Below are 21,837 nucleotides of genomic sequence, written 5' to 3'. Positions count from 1 at the left end.
TGGGAGAAACTTCAGGCCTTGGAGAAACCCTTTGTTGAGTGACTAAAGCAGCTTCTGTAGCTCAACAGTCCTGACACTGGATCCTCAGTGACTGCATCCTCAGATTGACATGATGTCAACCCATGTTATGAAATATTGAGGGTATTCGCACGATCACTGAAAAGCGGGCTAAGGGAGCTTAGCCCACTTTCCAGTCATCGTGAGAACCAGCAGGCGAGCCTGGTGGTTCCCTGGCGGTTAGCCCGCCAAAGAAGCCCTCCACTTAGCCCAGGTTAGCAGAGCAAGCAGCCTCCCGGGCTCGGAGGTTTCTCCAGCATGCCCCGCACACTTGCACGGGACATCCTGGAACTATTGCGGGCCGCGCAGCCCCTGATCCCCACAGCCCCCGCCGGCTCTGTGACGGAGCCGGCAGTCGTGTGGGTGGCCGATTCGGCCACCCGGGCTGCTGCCTAGATAGTCTGCGGGGAGAGCAGGCTAAGCCCACTCTCCCCACAGAACACCCTCCGGCGGGTTTCACTGTCATTATATCTACTCATGTTATGTAGGAGTCTGGAAAGCAGATCCTATGAAAGAGCTGAGCATGTTTAGCCTGGAGCAGTGGCGGGGACATATCCCAGATGTGCTGAACTACAACTCCCATCATCCCCAGCTACAATTTATTGTGGCTGGGGATGATAGGAATTGTAGTTCAAACAAAAACACAGGAAGCACTCAACCAGACAAGCAAAAAAGGAGACAAAGTCTCACGGTGCTGTGAAGCATTTATTGAAGCCCAACATGTTTCAGCCATGGAGGCCTTCTTCAATAATTGATGATATTTCAGAAAGACCTTGAGCAAGTAGCCTTTGCCTTCTTATAGAGCACAGCCTTTGCCTTCCTTGCCTTGGGTAAGCTTGTAAGAAGGCAAAGCTACTTGTTCAAGGTCCCTTTGAAATATTACAAATTATTGCCCCTAAAGAAGGCCTCCGAGGCTGAAACGCGTTGGGCTTCAATAAATGCTCCACAGCACTGTGAGACCTTGTCTCCTTTTTTTGCTTAAGAGTTGTAGTTCAGCAACATCTGGGCCACCACAGGTTGGGAACCCCTGGTTTAGACCAGCTCTCAGCCATGAGCGTAGACAAAGTGAATAATGAGAAATTAAGTGATATACACACCGATAAACCAGCACATCGATACATACAAAGTTTAGACAGCAAGCTTTATGGGGCAGAGCTGACTCTTTTTGTTGCTTATGCTATCAAGTACTATGTCCACTAAGTGCACTGCATGAATAATAATGAAGAGCCATTGCTGTGCTGGATTCTCTGTCCATTTCTTCTGCAAAGAAAAGAGGTTTTGAGAAAACAGGGACTAGCAATTGTCTGTAGCATGTTCCTCTCCCCCTCCCCTCTGCAAGACCCTGGCACTGCTTTTCGGGGGGAAAGACTGTAGGAGGGCTGAGCACACCCATCTTCTGCATTATCTACATTAGTCAGACTGAATCACACCCAACTGGTCTGTGAACAGTAGAAAGGTGGTGGCTGGTTTTACAGTCCACATAGTCCCTGTTGAAAACAGAATTCTAGGGCATGGAAAGGTTGCTAGTAGTCTATTAATTATCATAAATGGATTGATTCATAGATTGATGGGATACACTAAAGAACTAGGCTGATGCTTAGTACAGAGTCTTGCTTACATTTATGAGGACTTCTATTAGGATTGTTAAATGAGAATGAGAGAGGGAGATGGGAAGATGTAACAGATTACAGTACACACACATTTCAGGCTGCTTGGATTTTGTTTGTTTTTACTGCACAGTGTTTAGAGAACTGAACTCTTTCCTCGTCCCTAAGGCTGTCTTAGAATATCGCTCTATCTGCTTGCTTGATCCTCCCATCCTTTTGAAAGACTTGAAAGACCCTGTAGCCTCTTATAAATCAATGTCTCTCTGCAAGATCTTATTTACTGGCTTTTTCTGCCTCTGCAGTCAGTGGAACCTATAATTGTTTATTGGACAATTCTAAAAATACAGTGCATTGTTAGCACAACAACTCCTTCCTTAAAAAGGAGCACTATATTGGAGAAAAGAATGATAAAGAGTTACTGTATTTAATAGATTTTTCAGAGGTTTCAGGATACCAACAGTATCCTCAAATGTAAGGTCACTAAAGCCCCTAAAAAGGCCAGTCATTTGCTTCAGGATCACAGGCGGTCTTTTAATGAGGCAAGGTGAAGCAGTTGCCCCGGGTGGCAGATTATTGGGATGCTAGCAGGGTGGCAATATACCTTCTGTTGCCACCATCAGAGCAACTCCAGGACTGATCTGTCCCTTATAAGCTCTGCAAGAAGTACATCTCCTTACATGCCTTGCAAAGCTTAAAGATGCACAAGGAGAGAATAGGAGGCTGCTGACAACCAACCATCCTTCCTGTCCCCTATGTCATTTCCAAAGCTTCCAAGGATCAGCTTTGAAAGAGTACTGGGCCCCAACCAGGTCAGGGGGCAAGGCAGCCTTTGACACATCATTTCAGGCACGACGATACTTTCGTTCAATCCGGATACTGGCCACCTTCGAACATAGCGTAAAACCATGGGTTGATGAACCTGAGGTTAATTCTTGAAGCTGGGAATCATCCTTCAGACAATCCAACAACCATGGTCTGGCAGCCTCTGGCTTCTGGGAAGAGGATCCAATCCCTCTTCCTGGTCTGCCAAGGCCAAATCCTAGCAAGCAATGGGCCACACACATCGCCAGACTGTGGGCAGGTTGTCAGGACACCAGTAAAGCAGCGACCATTGGGCACAATCTTCAAGCCCACCATAATTATATCTTTTCAGCCTTTTTTTGTTTTTTACATTTTTATTAGATTTTACAATATATTTTTTTGTAAATCAATTACATTCATTCCCGAACTCTACACATAAATAAATATTGACTTCCAGCTCACCTATCTGCATGGTTCACAATAACTATACATACAAGCTATTGCTATAATAATTCAAAATATACAAACTACATTTGATACTACTCGATTTTACCCAACCTGACCTGCTGCTATTACGATATTTCAAACCATACTGGAAAGTACATATTGGGAAAATAATTATTTAAATAAAGCAAAAAAGGCTCCCAATCTTCTTTAAAGCATTCGAAATTATCTTCTCTTATAAATGTTGTGCGCTTTGCCATCACTGCATATTCCAAAATTTGTATCAGCCAGTCTTCTTCCAAGGGCATTTTAGTGTCTATGACCATTGGGGATAATCTTTAAAGGGGAGTGCCCACCATAATTATGTCTCTTCAGCCTTGACAGCCACCTTTGGCATGGCAAAGACATTTTAACCCCTTCCTCACACCACTTGCACCACTTTCTTTGCAGGAACTTCCAAGCCACGCAGTTATGCACAAGCATGATTATTTACACTCCAGAATGGCAAGGGCCACTTCTGTTGGAGCTAGGACCCTGGCAGCATCAGCTCTCAGCTGCAATGTCTCATAGTGACCACTGCGGGGTGGGGGTCATGGATAAAAGTGCTGGACTCCTCCCATCTTTGTTCTTCCAGTGTTAGTCTCTATTTTGTCTCTCCAGAGATGGCTGTTTGTTTTGGTCTCTCTTTTCAGCCATGAGCTACAGCTGAAGTAAGCTGCAAGCTTTTTCACATTTGTTTGTAATGCTTTCTTTAAATAAATCCTTGTAATTCTTCAATACTAAAGAACTGTCTTGAGACCTCTTGTTTTGCTACTTTCTCACCAAACTGGTTTTGCTCCGCTAATGGGAGTTGAAATGCCATTCTTCTCCTTACAAGACACCAATGGGGTCTTGGGGAATACATGCAGAATGGCAACTGAGAACTTAGGGCTGGGGTGACTGGGCTCTTGGTTGGGTGAGTGGTACAAGGAGCCGTAGCTGGTCTATATTGCATGTCCAGTATTTGCCCCAGGGAGCTGCTTGTGCCAAGTGTTGCACTCTGCACAAACTCCTGCTCTGCTAGGGAACCCTGGCTCTCCTTGTCAAAGTGGTGGGAGGGTGTGAGTTGCTGTAGGGACTTGATCTGTGTCTCGTAGTCCCCTGAGTCCATGGAGTAGAGCCTGGACTGGAGGGACTGTTCCATGACAACCACAGCAGCCCTGGCACGGAGCATTCTGGTGCCAGAATGCTGCACCTCATGTCAGTCACCATTGTTAGTAACAGTAATGGTAGGAGCAGTAATATTGACATCATATTTCAACAAAAACATTCTCAAAGCAAAAGGAATGAGGAGGAGGAAGTTCCCTGTCCCAAAGGGACTCACAACCAATTTATTAATTTGTTTGTTTGCCCACTCACCCATTTCTATTCATTATTTATTTGTCTATTTACCTATTTTTATTTATTTATTTACCAAGGAGGAATCACAAGGATCACACCAGCAACAGTCACTGGCTGACATACTACATGGTATCCATTGATGGGATCTGAGCTGTCAGTGACTGACCAGGAGAGAGATCTTGCAGTCGTGGTGGACAGCTTGTTGAAAGTATTGACTCAATGTGCGGCAGCTGTGAAAAAGACCAATTCCATGCTGGGGATCATATTATAATATTAATATTATAATATTAATATTATAATGCCCTTATACAAAACTATGGTGTGGCCACACCTGGAGTACTGCATACAATTCTGGTCACCACATCTAAAAAGGACATTGTAGAACTGGAAAAGGTGCAGAAGAGGGCAACCAAGATGATCAGGGGCCTAGAGCACCTTACTTATGAGGCAAGACAACACCACCTGGGGCTATTTAGTTTAGAAAAAAGATGACTGCAGGGAGACATGATAGAGGCCTATAAAATCATGCATGGTGTGGAAGAAGTGGATAGAGAGAAATTCTTCTCCCTCTCCCATAACACTAGAACCAGGGGTCATCCCATGAAATTGATTGCTGGGAAATCTAGGATCAACAAACGGAAGTACTTTTTCACACAACGCATAATCTGAGATACCAGATACCCTGGCATCTCAGGTGGAGGCCATGGCCAGGAGTGCTTTCTATCAGCTACAGCTGATTTGACAGCTGCACCCATTCCATGAAGGGGATGACCTCAAAACAGTGGTGCAACAGCTGGTAACCTCCAGGCTTGTCTATTGCAATGCACTCTATGTGGAGTTGCCGTTGTACGTAGTTCAGAAACTTCAGTTAGTTCAAAATGCAGCAGCCAGATTGGTCTCTGGGGCAACCTGGAGAAACCATATTATGCCTGTCTTGAAACAGTTACACAGGCTGCCAATATGTTTCCGGGAAAAATACCAAGTGCTGGTTATTACCTTTACAGCCCTGAATGGCTTAGGTCTGAGTTATCTTAGAGAGTGTCTTCTTCTGCAAGATCCCCACTGCATGTTAAGGTCATCTGAGGAGGTCCGTCTCCAGTTACCACCGGTTCGTCTGATGGCGACTCAGAGGTGGGCCTTCTCTGTAGCCGCTCCTGGGCTATGGAATGCACTCCCAGCAGAAATCCGTAATTTGAGTTCATTGTTGTATGTCAGGAGAGCCCTGAAAACGTAAATCTATTTGGCCTGGCCTTCTAGGGTTTTAAAATGGTTTTAAATGTTTGCCCTGGTTTTTCAGGGTTTTTAACTGTTGGAATGTTTAATTGGTTTTATTCTGTTTTTATAATTTTGAATTTAATTGTTAACTGGTTTTAATTGTTTCTATTTTGTTGTAAACTGCCCTGAGCCATTTCTGGAAGGGTGGTATATAAACTGAATGAATGAATGAATAAAATAATAAACTTGTGGAATTCTCTGCCACAAGATGTGGTGACAGCCAACAACCTGGGTGGCTTTAAGAGGGGTTTGGATAATTTCATGGAGGAGAGGTCTATCAACGGCTACTAGTTGGAGGGCTGTAGGCCACCTCCAGCCTCCAAGGCAAGAGGCCTCTGAGTACCAGTTGCAGGGGAGTAACAGCGAGAGAGAGGGCATGCCCTCAGCTCCTGCCTGTAGGCTCCCAGCAGCATCTGGTGGGCCACTGTGTGAAACAGGATGCTAGACTAGATGGGCCGTGGGCCTGATCCAGCAGGGCTGTTCTTATGTTCTTATGGCATTATGCATGCAGTGGAACACAAGAGTTCTGTTGCACTAAATGCAAGAGTTGCACAAATAAAGTTCCACAATTGACAGCCATGGGAAAGAATGGAAAATTTGCACTTGTGTTCAGTGCAACAATGCTCTTGAACAACTACACAAACATTATGTTCCATTCTGTGTATAACATCGCTCAGTATGTCAGCCACTGGCAGGGACGCTCTCAGCTGAATAGGGGCAGCTGCTCTCCCCCACTAAAGAGTCAGTTGCTCTCCTCCACAAAAGAGCCAAGTGGTGCCCCATTGTGCTGTTAGCACTTAGCAGGAGTGATTCCCAAAATGTGTGCCACTAGACAATCGGAAGTAAGTTTCCTATCTTAAAGAGGCTCAACATCTAAAAATAAAATAAAAATGCAAGATAGATACTAGCAACAGGCACTGCCACCACATTTAAAAAGTGCCTCTTTGCCTAATTTGCAGACAAACATTACATTTCACAACACGCAGAGCGCAAAAGTTATTTTTTAATGGAGTGTATTAAGTGCCAAGGTGCTTCCTGATTTTTATTAATTGATATAATGTTGTAGGTTTTTGTTTTGTTTTAATAATTCTGGCTGCATTTCATTATACTTTTAACATTAGCTGCTTTGATAATCTTTTAGATTACCAAAGCATTCCTGTCTCTGAACAGGAAAATCTATTCCTTGAAACAGAATCAAAGTAGAAGTACCCAAACCTTGTTTACCTGAAACTCTTCATCATTGCAATCAATTTTATCCCGTTTCTTCCTTGTATTTAGTTACATGCCAAGGTAACTTTATCTAAAAAGCATTCCTGTGGATCCAAGCCTATGAAAACATGACAGTTTTCGGATATCCCTGGGGCCATACATAACACAGTCTATGGGATTATATAAAAGGGAGTAAAATCTGTCTGTTGACAGAGAGCTGGAAATAATTGTTTTAGCCACGGAACTTGATTTCTTAAGTTAGAACATTAACTCCTCTTCATTTCTATAACTTTGTGTAGTTGAAATTTTGTTGAATTTAGAAGCAAAATGACCTAAGAGGAATTTCTGCTTCAATCACATTGGAGCTTGTCTAGGGGGTTATTCTTGGAGGATGACTGTTTGTGGCAATTTTTGTGTTACCATGGGGATTGCTATAGTAACAATTCTCCCCTAACCCTGTATTTATTAAGTTAGTTTGATACAAAAGTAAAGGTAAACCACAAATCCTCCAAAGGCACCAGCGCTTTGAACGGATCCTGCCATTGATGTAATCCGTGTCTTAATGTTCTGATAAAAGGGGGCTTGAGTGCCAGTTTAAAGGACGACATTTACAGATAATTTAATACAGTCAAAGAAATGAGATTCCACAAGGTTTCCTGTGAGACTGAAAAACAACAGCTGATCTATGTCATAACACATTATAGCATTTGACAACATAGCAATCCTTTTACACAGCTCCCTTAGGCAGCTCCGTGCAGACTTTCTCCTCTTCCTGAAGCACCCCCTTGCTTTACAAAGAGATTAAACAAGATAACAAAAAGAGCCACCACCTCCCGAATGACTACAAGAAATTAGCCAACTTGTCATAGATACCTTGAGGAACATCTGGTTAAAGTTAAACATCTGCAGGAAGCTTTTCTTTTTCTTTTTCTTTAAAAAAAAGAGCCATAAAAAGGAAATCGAGAGTAGACTTATTCATGCTATAACTTTTGATTAATCTGTTGTTCGGACAAACCAAAGTTATTTTTTATACAGATGTAGTATTTGTGTGAATGGTACCATCAATGTGACTATGCATAACAAACAGTGAAATGTTTTCCATGTTAATTTGGGGAAGAATCACCAAATTACATTTTTGTTGCAAAATAATTTATTCTAAATAAGGATCAACCTATGTTGAATGGTGATGTTTCACCAATGCAGATTAGAGTTGCTGCTTTACAATTCCCAGCAGTTCATAAAAGCACATAAAACCAAAATCTACATATTGCATACTATTCATTTAGAATCAACAAGAAACATCTTTTCTAAAATGCACCCCATCCCTTCTCCTAACTGTTCTGTAGATCTTTCCATGTGGTACCCTATGCAAAATGATAGTCTGAGACAATTGGTGTAGGTGCTGATGTATCAGTGATCCTGCCTGTGTCCAGAAGGATGATGCCATGATGTTCTGTCCTTATCTACTCTTTTGATGCTAAAAAAACCTCTTTGGGGGATGAAATATTGTCTTCTTATTGGGACACTTGTGACATTCAAAGTGAAATATTCCACAATACAAACATACAATTATATATCTGGGTGAACTGACAACACAGCTTTCTTGCCAATCTTGCCAATATTACTGAATATTCTTATTCTTACCAATTCTTACCAATATTACTGAAGCAGTAGTACAGGATCAACAAAAGGCTATAGTATCCGTACATCCCAAATATCCTTCAGGTGAATTATGACAGCAGTTTTATGGCCTAATACTGAAGCCATCAAACTAGCCATCAATGAGCATGATCACAAATTCATAAAGATTCGGATCAAAGGACACATTATCAACTCACACCCTTTCTTCCTCCCCAACTCTAGTACATCACTGCCTCTATTCGTTGCTACCAACATAATAGAATGATAGAACCAAATCATGTGTATACATACAGACAAATATGAGTCATGGTCATGCTATCTACATGGGACAATATAAATAAAGATTTCTTCCTCTCTCTTTTTTTAACAGATGCAGGCTTTATGCTTCTAATAGCTGCATAATAGGCAGAAATCAACAAGTGAAGTTCCCCACCATTTGATCTCTGCACCATTATTATTCTTGCTTACACAGTCAGAAAGGTGTTATTGACTGGTTGGTTTTATCCAGACATCGAGTCCTTCCCAAGGACCTGGGATGCCAGAATTTTATTGTCAATAGTTATAGATATCGTCGCAGAATATAGGCTGTTCCCAGTAAAGCTGCTTTTTGTAATTGGCTGATGGTGATTTCTGTGGCCCCTATGGTGTTGAGGTGCTCTTCAAGGTCTTTTGGAACTGCACCCAGGGCACCAATTACCACTGGGATTATTTGGGTCTTCTTCTGCCACAGCCTTTCAATTTCAATTTGTAGATCTTTGTATTTGGTGATTTTTTCTATTTCTTTTTCTTCTATTCTGCTATCCCCTCGTATTGCTGTGTCGATTATTTTGACTTGTTTTTCTTTCTTCTCGAATACAGTGATATCTGGTGTATTGTGTGGCAGATGTTTGTCTGTTTGTAGTCGGAAGTCCCATAATATTTTTACATCTTCATTTTCTTCAACTTTTTCAATTTTATGGTCCCACCAATTCTTGGCAACAGGTAGCTTGTAATTTTTGCAGATGTTCCAGTGTATCATCTCTGCTACATTGTCATGCCTTTGTTTGTAGTCAGTCTGTGCGATCTTTTTACAACAGCTGTTCAGGTGGTCCACTGTTTCATCTGCTTCTTTACAAAGGCGGCACTTGCTGTTTGTTGTGGATTTTCCTACTTTTGCTCTTATTGCATTTGTTCTTAGTGCCTGTTCTTGTGCAGCCAGTATTAAACCCTCTGTTTCTTTCTTCAAGTTGCCATTCTTAAGCCATTGCCAGGTCTTGGTGATGTCTGATTTTCCACTTATATTGTGTAAATATTGACCATGCAGGGGCTTATTTCTCCATTGTTCTGCTCGGTTCTTGACTTGTTCTTTCTTGTAGGCCTGCTTTGTTTCATTGGTGTTGAATAGTTTCCCGTTCTTTACCATTTGGAGTGCATCTTCTTCACTGTCCCTTATATATTCTTCAAGGCCTCTTTTCTCCTCCTCTACTGTTTGATGGACTTGCACCATTCCTCTTCCACCTGAGCTGCGAGGGAGGTAGAGCCTATCTACATCACTGCGGGGGTGCAGAGCATGATTGATGGTCATGATTTTCCTGGTCTTACGATCTAGCGTCTCTAGCTCTGCCTGAGTCCAGTCTATTATTCCTGCAGTGTATCTAATAACAGGTATAGCCCAGGTGTTTATGGCTTGTATGATGTTCCCGCCATTGAGTTTGGACTTGAGGATTTTTCTGACTCTCCTGATGTATTCACTTCCAATTTCTCTTTTAACTTCAGTGTGTGCGATGTTATCAGCCTGGAGAATGTCCAAGTATTTGTAATGTTCTTTCTCTTCCTGGTTCTTGATCTTGCTTCCATTGGGCAGTTCTATTCCTTCTGTTTTTCTTATTTTTCCTCTGTTCATTATTAATGCAGTACACTTGTCTAGTCCGAACTTCATTGCTATATCGCTACTGAATATACGGACAGTGTTTAGCAGTGATTCGATTTCTGACTGGGACTTTCCATACAACTTCAGATCATCCATAAACAGCAGATGGTTGATTTTACTGGATGTTTTAGATGTTTGGTATCAGAGGCCTGTTTTGTTTAGTATTTGTGAAAGTGGGGTCATGGCGATTTCAAACAACAGAGGGGATAGTGAGTCCCCTTGGAAAATGCCTCTTCTAATGCTAACCTGTCCAAGTGTCTCGCCATTGATTTTTAACTGTGTACTCCACGTGCTCATTGCTTTTTAAAAATAAATATCTGAATGTTTTTGCTGACACCAGTTGTTTCTAAACATTTTAGTATCCATGTGTGAAGCAATGAATCGAAGGCTTTCTTGTAGTCAATCCATAGATTTGTTTTTCTTCTCTTGCAGTTTTCTAAAATCATTTTGTCAATCAGCAGCTGGTCTTTTGTGCCTCTGGTGTTCGGGCAATTTCCTTTCTGTTCAACTGGAAGCTGTTTGTTAGTTAATAAGTGTTGCATCACTTCATCTGCCATTATTCCAGTTAATAATTTGAACATGGTTGGCAGGCAGGCTATCGGTCTATAGTTACTTGGAACTGCACCTTTTGCTGGGTCTTTCATAATAAGATGAGTTTTCCCAGTTGTTAGCCATTGTTCAATATCACCGCCTTTCATAATGTGATTGAACTGTTTTGATAGTTGTTTATGAAGGCTTGTTAGGTGTTTAAGCCAGAAGCCATGCAGTTCATCGTTGCCTGGCACAGTCCAATTTTTAATTTTCTTTGCTCTTTCACTTATTAATTCTGGTGTTATTATTAGATCTTGCATTTGTTGGTTACATTTTTGACCTCCTTCATCCAGCCTGCTTTTTTATTATAATCTATTGGATTGTCCCATAATTTCCCCCAGAATTGCACTGTTTCTTCTTTATTTGGTGTTTCTACATTTCTTGCAGTTTCTCCTTCTATGCTTTGGTAGAAACGTCTCTGATTCAACTGGAATTGGAGATTCTGCCTGTGTTGTGTAGTTCTGGCTTCATATCTGCTAATCTTCTTTGACACTGCTGTTATTTGCTGCTTTATTATTTCCAGGACTTCTCTAATTTTCCTTGAATCTAGGTGGTATTTTTGGATCAGATACTGTTTGGTGTTTTCATTTTTCAGCTTCTTGTCTTTCATATCTTTCAATTGACTAGCATCTGATCTAAGCCTGGAGATTTTATTTTCTAATCGAATCTTCCATTTAGGTGATGAACTGCTTTCTTTTTTGACAGGTCCACTGATCTTATATCCGAGCTCTTGTGTTGTTATTGTTGCTGCACTGTACATTAGTTGGTTTGTTTCTTGCAAATTCTTTGTTTTTATTTCTGCAAGTGCAGCATTGACATCTTTTAATACCTGAGCAAGTTGTTTTTTGTCAACCCTGGTGGTTGTTTGGTTCATGTGCTCAGTTATTTTTTGCTTTAGTTCTTGTTGCTATTCTGTTAAACGGCATTTGGGTTTTTGAGGTGAAGGCAAAGGGGAGGTTGCCTGGTTTTGATTTTGAAACAGTTCAGCAACAGTGGTATCCTCTATTTCCAACACCTCCTCCACCTGCGCCTGAGCAACTTCTTCAGTTGGTGGTAATTCTTCTTCCATATCTTGAGCCGGTGTTGCTCTTTGCAGTTCTTCCAGCTCAACTCCTGTGAATACTTTATTTCTTATTATGAATCTTCTCTGGTCTGCTAGCCTTTGTTCTTGTATTTCTGTATCTGGATGCTTCTCTTTCCAAATTTGGTACATTCTTTTTAAATAACCTCTTCTAGTTGGACTAGACTTGTAATGGCAGATCATTATTTCCCTGTTGGCATTTTTTGTATATATTTTTCGGTTAAGCGACGTTTCTTCCAGTAGCTTTGCTGTCTTCAGCCCTGGTTGCTCAGCTGAAGATCCTGAGTCCTGTAGCCCACTTGCCACCAGATGTCCAGGGACTATAGCACCTGGCGCGGTCCTTGTTGACCCGGGCAATGACCGATCCGGAATAGATTTATTAAAGTTACGTCTCACCATATTGTTGATGGGAGAGGCACTCTTTGTCTGGCTCCTCTGGTGAGACCTGTCCAGTATGGTTGGACCTCTGGCATAGCTCTCCTTTCATCAGAGCACACAAGCCCCACAACCACGTCAAGGTAGTGCCTTACTGGGGGGCATTATATTATATTATTATTATTATTATTATTATTATTATTATTATTATTATTATTATGGCCCTCACTGGGGGCCATTATTATTATTATTATTATTATTATTATTATTATTATTATTATTATTATTATTAATATCATCTTACACAGTCAGACAGGTGTTATTGACCGGTTTGTTTTATCCAGACATCAAGTCCTTCCCAAGGACCTGGGATGCCAGAATTTTATTGTCAATGTTGTTGCTGTTGGAACTGCACGCAGGGCGCCAATTACCACTGGGATTACTTTGGTCTTTTTCTGCCACAGCCTTTCAATTTCAATTTGTAGATCTTTGTATTTGGTGATTTTTCCTAGTTCTTTTTCTTCTATTCTGCTATCCCCTGGTATTGCTATGTCGATTATTTTGACTTGTTTTTCTTTCTTCTCGAATACAGTGATATCTGGTGTATTGTGTGGCAGATGTTTGTCTGTTTGTAGTCGGAAGTCCCATAATATTTTTTACATCTTCATTTTCTTCAACTTTTTCAATTTTATGGTCCCACCAATTTTTGGCTACAGGTAGCTTGTATTATTATTATTATTATTAATTTGATTTCTATACCGCCCTTCCAAAAATGGCTCAGGGTGGTTTACACAGAGATATAATAAATAAATAAGATAGATCCCTGTCCCCAAAGGGCTCACAATCTAAAAAGAATCATAAGATAGACACCAGCAACAGTCATGGGAGGTACTGTGCTGGGGAGGAATAGGGCCAGTTACTCTCCCCCTGCTAAATAAAGAGAATCACCACGTTCGAACGTGCCTCTTTGCCAGGTTAGCAGCAAGTTATGCAGCATTAAGCATACATTCATTGCCCAAAGAAGGGGAAATTTATATAAATACACATTGCAGTTGATTTTGAGTGGTATCTTTTATTGTGACACAATTCCCTAATATAAAGGCACTCAACTGAATCAGTCGGGTAGACAAATAAGAACCCATTCGAAAAATGCAAAACAGCAGGAAAATCCTGAAACAGAAGTAAAGCACCAGTGCAGAAAGATGCTCAAATGCCCAAATGCAGAACACAAATTGAACAGCCAATAGGAAGAACTTTGCCAAAGTAGTAATACCCTCCAAAGTGAAAGCCCAATACGTCAAAATCATCAGTGTGAACTGGCAATATTGGAAGGCAGACCTGATGTTGCATTGTTCCATCAGGGCCCAGTGACCATACTGGTGCACCAGGTTTACTGTGGCTCAGAGGTGTATTACACTGAGCACAGTTCAGGTTTAGTGACTTCATTAACCAGGGACCATTTAGGGTGGGACAGATATTCTAAGGTTGGACAGAGGGGTTGCTTGTGTGGACCAGACATTCTATCATCCCTAATCTCTTTATCCAACTTCTGCTATACAATCCACTCCAATTCTTCCACAGCTTTCACTTTTTCTTTTTCTTTTTCTTTTTAAGAGGCAGAACAGCTGGGGTGCCATAAGGAATACCAAAACTGTTCCTAAAACTTCCTAGAAAGTATGTTGCACTGGACTGATCAGGGTATAGCTGTAAAAATTGAGCTTGTAGCAGCACTGGTTAGTAGCCCCCTTTGTTCCATTGCCTGACTATCTTGGATTACCCTGTAGGAGGACTGGTGACTTGAGGGCAACCCCAAATTTGAAGCTGGTGGTCACGCCCACAACAGGATCACTGGTGCTTGTATTTGCAAAGAGTGTGAAAATACTTCCCATTTGCATTGAATTCCCAGGCAAATTCCTTTCCCCACATCCTTCACACTAGGGATTCCGTATCTGCCTCAGTTCTCCAATATGAGTCCCTAGCTGTACCTCCTGTACCAGAATAGTCCCTCCTGTACCAGAATATGTCCAGACATGTCCCGAAGGTGGGCATGTGACCCCTCTATGAACACACCTAGCCACCCTGGACCAATGGGAACAGGTTTCAGACCCCGGAAAGGTCTGTGTGCACAGGTGTGATAATGACCAGGTGGCCATTTTGTGTAAATTTATTGGCTGAAATGGGGTCAAGTGATCCCTCTACGAACAGGATTGGGGTGTGTGTGTTTAGAGAGAAACCATTTTACAGCTGTACAGAGATGATGGCTGATGCTAGGACTCCACCGCACCCCTGACCCATCATTGCCACAGGCACCCACAAAGATTAAGCCTATGCAACCGCGGAGTCTGTCCTTCCTTCCTACTGGTATGAAAACCCACCAGATGGCTGCCCTTATTGCTGGTGAGGTTCCAGAAATTAACATTGTAACAGAGCCAATGGATGAGGATGGTAGACTAGAATGTGATTGTGGCCACTGTAACACCAGCCTTGTAACACCCATGGAAACTGAAGATGGAGAGCCTCCAGCTACTACCTCCAAAGTGGGAAACGTGTGTTCATCAGATTCTGAAACAGAAGCGCCTGTGAAACAAAAGCGGCGTAGGAAGAAGAAAAAATGGGTGAAGAGCAGACCCCAATTTACATGGTGCGACAAGCGTTGTTGTGATAGCTCATGTGGAGAGTATACTTATTCAGATGAGTGTGGGTGCGAATCTTACGTCATCCAGGCCATGGCTATTCAATTGTGAGTACAAGTGCTGCAGGTCGAGCGAAGACTGGTCATATTGTGATTGTCTGACCCCAAGCCCCAGCAAACCATGGGCCACTTACTGTGGGGCTGTGTGCTTTACTTCATTATCAGAAAGTGGTGAAGAGGAGGAAACCATGGATGGCCTTGTGCATACAAAGCCCGAAGAACGAGACCCCGTTGCAGAAACCGACAAGCTGGTGAGTTGGAGGGGATTTAATCTGCCTTGCTTTGTTTGCCTGTGATTTTACCTGTCAGTATTAAAATATTCCCCTCTTTTGTGCAGGTATGGGGGATTGAGAACATGCATCTCAGGGATGTCAACGTGTCCTGCATTTCCTGTGTGTGTACTGATGGGGACCAATAAAGGAAATTTGTTTTAAATATGTGTGTTCATACCTGTGTTAAACAGAACCATGGCAGGGCCCAAAGAAATTCTAAAGAAAATATATTACACCCCTGGGAAAGTGGGGAGTTTTGGAGGTGTAAACCCACTATTTCAAGAGGATAGACAGCATAGTAAAGAGCTGAGTAAAAGGCATGTTGAGGCTTGGCTTTCAGAGCAGGATGCTTACACTCTACACAGACCTGCAAAGATTCATTTTAAAAGAAACAAGACTGTTGTTTCAGGAGTGGATGCACAATGGCAGGCAGATTTAGTGGACATGCAACAGTATTGTAAATACAACAATGGCTACAAGTACATTTTGACAGTGGTGGATATTCTATCTAGATATTAGGGATGTGCAAAAAATTTCGGGCACAGAACAATCTGTGCCCGAAATGAACAATTTCAGGTGATTCGGGGCTGAACCAAATCACCCCCGATGTCCCCCGATATTTTTCAGGAACGAGCCGAATCACCCAAATTTCGGGCATGAAAAATTCGGGTGATTCGGTTCACGGTTTATTTTTGGTGATTTTTTAAAGTTTTAGTGACTTTGGGGCAGTTCGGGGGCATAGCATGGGATCTGGGCAAAAGGAGTGGGGTGGGGTGGTAGTGCCTAATGGGTGCAGGCTACCACCCCAATTTCAGGGGGATTGGGCAAAGGGCTGATTTTTGGTAAATTTCTGAAAATTTCATGTCTTTGGGGCAGATTGGGGCATATTGGGGCAGAGAGTGGGGCCTGGGGCAGAATAGTGGGGTGGGGTGGTAGTGCCTAATGGGTGGAGGCTACCACCCCAATTTCAGGGGGTTTGGACAAAGGGCTGATTTTTTGAGAATTTTTGAAGTTTTAGTGACTTTGGGGCAGTTTGGGGGCAGAAAGTGGATCTGCCCCAAAATAGTGGGGTGGGGTGGTAGTGCCTAATGGGTGGAGGCTACCACCCCCATTTCAGGGGGATTTGGCAGAGGCCTGATTTTTTGGGAATATTTGAAGTTTGGGTGTCTTTGGGGCAGATTGGGGGCAGAAAGTGGATCTGCCCCAAAGGAGTGGGGTGGGCTGATAGATAGTGCCTAATGGGTGGAGGCTACCACCCATCCCCAATTTAAGAGTGATTGGGCAGAGGGGTGAATTATGGTGAATTTATTTGTATGAGGTTTGTCTTCATAAGGTGAAGTGTGCTAAATTGATTACTTCCTCATATTATTCATAGTAAAGGAAAGTGTGAAAAAGTGAAAGTGGGGTCATGAGAGTTTTTAATTGAAAAATATCTCATTTGCTATGATAGAATGAGAATTCACACCTCAGAAAAGGTGGAGCTAACCCTTGTGGAGAGACTGAACTGAACCTTAAAAACACGTATGTGGAGGTATTTTACTGCTCACAACACATTCCGGTTTATTGATGTCCTGCCTCAGCTCCTAAAGAGCTATAACCACAGCTTTCACAGAACCATACAGTGCAGGCCGGTAGATGTCACAACCAGCAACGACCTGTCTGTTTGGAGAAGAGTCTATGGCTGCAGTAACCATAAAAAAGCCAAGTCTCCAGTGTTAAGAAAAGGAGATCACGTCAGGATTTCTAAAATTAAAGGGTTTTTTGAGAAAGGTTATGAACAGAACTACACCACAGAATTGTTTATAGTGGATCGAGTCATCAGAAAAGCTGAACGGCCAGTCTATCTGCTAAAAGACTACATGGGTGAGCCAGTTCTCGGGAGCTTCTATCATGAAGAATTACAGAAAGTTAAAGCAGGAGAGGACAAACTGTACAGGGTTGAAAAAATTCTAGCTACAAAAGGGCGTGGAAAAGTAAAACAACATTTAGTGAAGTGGGTAGGGTGGCCTGACAAGTTCAGTAGTTGGGTGCCTGCTTCAGACCTCTGCAATGGGTGATAGGGGTTTTTACATTACGCTCCCTAGTAACGCCAGCAAGAAGGCATTTCCACAGAACACTAGTTCAAACTTCACCATCCAACTAGCCAGGCCGCTGGATCCTTCCGGGGAGTGGGAAGTGGGGCTCTCAGAGATACAGTACCCGTGCACATGGGACACCATCACAACAGATACCCCCTTTCAATATAGCAAGGGGTTAAAGAAATGGACCTCCTACTTATGAAAGGGGTATTACTCCTGCATTGCAGATTGGCTGCATGATATGAATGAAATCACCAGCACCCAGAATGCCCTAGAGGGGGCATCCCTGCTTTTTGACCCTGTTACTAGAAATATTAAGTTTATGAGTCCTAACAATGCATTCACCTTTTCTGCTGGGGCGGAATTAGCACACATATTAGGACTCCTTCCTGACACACAGCCAAAAGACTTGTCTTACCCATCGAGCATAGCTGGTGGGGTCAAAACTCTGTTTATTCATGATACACCCAGGAAAGGATTCCTTTTCCCTGCTGACATAACAGGGGGGTTCAACAATCTGTTTGTTTACAGACATTGTAGAGTATCAGATCGTGGGAGATCACCATGTCCCCCTTTTGCAAAGTATTACCGTGAAGGGACTTAACGGTGAATGTGTTAACATTGTTTATGACAAGCCACATTACATCTCTGTGAGCAAGCACCACATTGACACAATCATGGTCCAGATAAAGACAGACCAGGACAAATGTGTGCCATTCCATTTTGGCAAGGTTATTGTGAAGCTACACTTTTGCCCAAGGAGAGGACTACAACTTTAAGGGAAAAGAAAAATGCCAATTCTGAAAAGTTATGGTGACCCCGCCCTTTACAAGAACTATTATAGGGCCCAAGCTGGAAGCGTCCTTCCTGGATTCATGGGGGCCCCAGTCATGTATGGGTCAAGAATTGGTGGTATATTTCGGATCCTTTTCAGGAAAGCTGTCCCTCTTTTGAGACGGGGTCTGGAAATCATTAAGCCACACATCAAAACAGCATTGTGAGGCATTGCTAAAGACGTGGTAGGGCACACCTCACAGGCAGTTCTGAACAAGATGGATCATGCTTCTTCCTCACAAGGGGGGTCAAGACTGATGTATATCAAAAGAAAATGAAAAGCATCACATGTGCAGCTATCAGGACCTCCCCAACCTCTTTTTTAAAAAGGGGTGAGCCTGAAAAAGCCTCAGAAGCTTCAAAGTCATCCTAAGGGGAAGAGGAAACGTGCTCCCGGTGACATCTTTTAAGTCATAGTGGCCTTTATACACTGCAGCTCCAAAGAATGCATGAAATCGGAACTGGACCTTTTCTGAATCGCACCAACACAAACAAGTATTGAGAGAAGCGTATATGTTGAGGTGCCACTGCTTACCGCACTGACAGACACGGCACCTCTGGACTTTTTCATTTCTGGGGCTGGAGATTTTTACCTGGATTTGAATAACACGCTTTTATATGTGTGCTGTAAAATTGTCAAGGAGGATGGAACCAACCTGGCCCATGATTCTGCTGTGGGGCTAGTGAACTACCCAATAGCTGCCATGTTTAGCTAGGTGGATGTGACCCTGGGAGTCCGTCTTGTCAGTCAGAGCAGTAGGACCTACCCCTACCGGGCATTCATTGAAGCGATGATGAATTACAGTGAGGCCACTCTATCTACACAGTTTTCAGTGGGCTTATTTTATAAGGACACCCCAGGGTTCCACGAGATAACGGCGTTAGATGGAGCAAACAATGGGTTTGTTGACAGAGCCACCTTTACATCTGAAAGTCGGAAGGTGGACCTATTGGGACACTTACACACAGATCTTATGTTTCAAGAAAAACTGCTTTTAAATGGTGTAGATGTGAAAATTAAACTAACACATAACAAGGACACATTCTGTCTGATGGTAGGTGGAGCTAACCCCCACTACTGACTGCAAATCTTGTCAGCATCCCTCTTTATCAAGAAATGTTCCCTGAACCCCGCTGTGTGGTTAGAACATGCGGAGGCGTTGCTCACAGCCAATGCAAAATACCCGGTGGACCGTGTAAGTATGAAAGTGTTCAGTATCCCCACTGGAAGTCATGTCTGCAACCAGGAAAATTTGTATTTAGGACAGTTGCCAAAAACTGTCATCATTGGATTTGTGGATAACAATGCATTTAGTGGGTCATATACCAAAAATCCCTTTAATTTCAAGCATTATGACATTAACTTTGCCTGCCTCTATGTGGATAGTACTCCAGTCCCCATGAAACCTTACCAGCCAGATTTGGCAGCGCGTAATTAAGTCCATGAGTATATGGGGTTGGTACAGGCCACTGGCAAGCACCTAGAAGACAGACCCCTGCTCATTAATAGGGAAGAATATGGGAAAGGCTACACACTGTTTGCATTTGATCTAACGCCTGACCAAGAATGTGGGGGCCACTATTCCCTGATTAAAACAGGGAATCTGAGGGCCGAAATACGCTTTGCCAGAGCACTTCAAGTGACCATCAATATGATTGAGTATGCGGTATTTGACAACCTCATCGAGATAAACCACAGGAGGGATGTACTGTTCGACTATATGTAATATGGATAGCATACAGTTAACACGTGTACTGTATGCAAGCCCCTGCACCCAAATGACTTTCTTTGGAGTTTTCCCTAGTGACTGGTTACCTAGAAAGAGACTGCTACAAAGACCTGTGGGTCTTGTAGTGAACACACACACCCATAACCTCCCGGGAGAGCACTGGCTAGCCATCTACCTGACAGAGGACAACCAGGGAGAGTTTTTTTATTCTTATGGACACCCTCCAAATCACCCATGGTTTCCCAATGCTGTAATGGGTTTTTGAAGAAAAAATGCCTCTAAGACAGTCTTTCAACCCCGACAGCTCCAAGCTCCTGATTCTGTGACCTGCGGCTACCACTGTGTGTTCTTTCTACAGCAGAGGTGTAGGGGTTTAACATTTAAGCAGATTCAAGAATTGTATTCGGGGGATTTAGAAAGAAATGACCAAATGGTTGAGCTGTATGTTAAGAAAAAGAATTGCATGCCCAGACATGCCCCAAATTGTTTTCAAAACACACAAGTGTGTGGATCTTGTACTGATTTTCACAGAACAATAAAGTAAGCCTTGAGGACTTTTAAAAGAGTATATGTGTGTTTGTATGTTCCTTACCCGCAAATCAACAACTACCAGTCTGTAAAATATATTTCAGAGAAAAAAATTTATTTGACAAGTTGTTGTTTTTGTTTGTTTGTTTGTTTGTTTGTTTGTTTTTAAAATATATATATGTAACAGGTTACAACTGGAGCCAGTGAGTTCTCAAGGGTATTTTAGAAGTCCTGGGTGTAGGAGTTAAGGGTAGAGGGCTAGCTGCAGGGGTAGGGTTCTTCACATGCTCCAAAAACTCCCTGCTGGTATGGTTTCCTGCAACAGAGGTAGGGACATTTAACTCTGCCAAACCACTCATGAACAGATCCCAGCCTTTAGGGAAGTGTTTGGAACGCAGTGCATGAACTTGGGTGAATGCTTTGATCAGGTCCACCATGTTGGAACCCTCAACAGCGGCCCCCTTATAGACGAAACGACCCCTCTCATTCCACGCTGTAACTGCAGCATTCTGCCTCAACTTGTTTAACAAAATCTTTGCTGAGTTCCTAGAGCGCACAGGCACTGTCCAAGATCTCCTGAAAGGAGGGGTCAGAGCTATGTAGAACTTCAGCAGCAGGCATCTCGGGTTGTGGTAGAAACAGGTTTAGTTTTCCCTTTTCGGCATCACCCAGCCTCACATGTGTTAAATATTTTTCAAGTAGACCTTCATGAAAAGTTTAGCCTTTTCATATTCTGTTAAGTCAGACCTCTTAAGAACACCTTGCATTTCAGTGTCTAAAGCGTAGATTGTAGCAGCTCTGATGTTTTCCTCCTTAGGAGGAGGGTTCCCTTTTAGCAGATCTAGCTGGTGTTTGGGGACCAAGTACATCTTTTCCGCATACTCCATTATTGTTTGGTTAAAAGGCTTATTATCAAAGGAATTGCAATGCTTAACAGCGGTGCAAGAAAACCTCCAGACTGCTTGACCAAAAGCTTCTTCTTTCTCAGAGATACGTGCTTGTTACTCAGCTTTTTAATTAATCCACTTTTTTTTCTTAGCACACGCACTTGGTGTGGAGACAATGGAATATTCCCTTTTAAGGTGTTCAGGGCAATCTCGGATATGGCTGATATTAAATCATCAGAAGCTGCACATAGTATGGCCTTCCTCTGACGTGGTGAGGCCTTAATAAGGAGTTTTAAGAGGGTGAGGTTTCTCTTCACACAGGTAGACATGTCTCAGTGCAGTGGGTTAACAGGAATACCTGTGAAAGCATCAGTGTGTCCCCCTTTTGTATCCCCCCTGTGGTTTTTTCTTGATGTATACGACAGGCCAGTCAGGAGGGAAAAGAC

This window comes from Hemicordylus capensis, chromosome 2 (assembly GCF_027244095.1).
Source record: "Hemicordylus capensis ecotype Gifberg chromosome 2, rHemCap1.1.pri, whole genome shotgun sequence".
NCBI classification, from domain to species: domain Eukaryota; kingdom Metazoa; phylum Chordata; class Lepidosauria; order Squamata; family Cordylidae; genus Hemicordylus; species Hemicordylus capensis.
Note: the sequence above shows the minus strand (reverse complement) of the source record.